The following is a 1,483-nucleotide window of genomic DNA, read 5'->3' as shown; positions in this document are numbered from 1 at the left end:
TATCAAATTTTGCAGTTTCAATCTCAGTTTCCATGAAAAATGTAAGATTTTTGAAATCTCCGTACTCTAATCCACCAAGAAACGAATTTTTACTCATATCCGTCCATTATTCTATTTTTGCCCACTTTTTATATGGAGACACAGCACTGTGCGATATATCAAATTAAGGGCTATTAAATTTAGTACATCACGTTCATTTATCATTTTTCAATAAGTCTACACGTTTTTACGATATTAAGATAAAACTTACAAAAACTATAATTTTTCCTTATGAATTTTCAATTCTTCATTACTTCAGCAACCAAGTGAAATATACAAAAAAGTGAGACGAGATTTATTTCAACCGTTTTAATGTTTTCGGATGTTTATATAATATTAAAATGACCATGGACTTGGTCTCGCCGATTTGGTCAGTTTTCAAGATCGTGGTGAATGAATGTATTGTGAAAGATTAGGAATCGTTTAAGAAGCTAATAGTACTTTCAAGCATATAAGTATTTACATACATTAACATAATACAATTAGGGTGAGAAACGCCCATTTTAAGTCTATTTATGCAGTATTGAAAATTAGTGCGGAATGGTTTCATTAGTCACCGGAGAAGCACATTTTTCTCGGTTTCTAAATTTGCTGTTGTATGAAAGTAGGGGACGTGCAATAAGTGTTTAGATATACATAAATATTTTAGTTAATTCCATTATGTGAAAAAGTGTCTGTAGGTAAATGCAATAGTCTTTAACATATCCTGGGAAATCCTTTTGAGGACTCTCCAATTGGACGATATTGCTTTGCCTTCAGCTTGAACGAAAAAAGTCACTCGCTGGCACAGTTTTCTGTAATCCGGTTCTTTTATTTAAAGGTTATTTATTAGGGCTGTGCGATTAATTGATTACTCAAAATTTTAATTAATCATAAAGTAAATAACTCAATTATTCGATTAACTGGAAGTTATGATTACTCAAAAGTTCAGTTACTCGAGTAATCAAGATTTTTGATTAACCAAAAACAAAAACATTTGAGTAATTTGCTTTATCATTAATCAACATTTCGAGTAAAATGAGTAATCAATATTTCAACTCTTTACATATAAAGTAGTTGAAGTTCCTTGATACTCTGAAAACATCGTTTCTGTTTTCAAAAATTGAAACGAAAAATTTTTTCATATACAGAATGTAAAAAAGAACAAGCATTTTCCAAAGTAAACTCTTTTAACGAGCAAAATTATTTTTTTTGAGTAATCATATTTCAATTAACTCGATTAATCATCGTTTTGAGTAATCAAAATCTTGATAACTCGAGTAATTGATTAACCGAATAATTGATTAACCAACTTTTTTTAGAAAAAAACTGGAAATCCACCTTAGTTTTTCGATAAAACCTTGGTAAATGTTACTCGATCGGTACGTAATAATTAACAAATTGAAGGCGAGACTTACTAAACAATCGTGGTACAAAGCTCAATAAAAATATTAAAAATAAAATG

This window comes from Rhagoletis pomonella, unplaced genomic scaffold (assembly GCF_013731165.1).
Source record: "Rhagoletis pomonella isolate Grant_MI unplaced genomic scaffold, Rhpom_1.0 Rhpom_scaffold_00008, whole genome shotgun sequence".
In the NCBI taxonomy this organism is placed as follows: domain Eukaryota; kingdom Metazoa; phylum Arthropoda; class Insecta; order Diptera; family Tephritidae; genus Rhagoletis; species Rhagoletis pomonella.
This window is presented reverse-complemented; position numbering follows the sequence as displayed.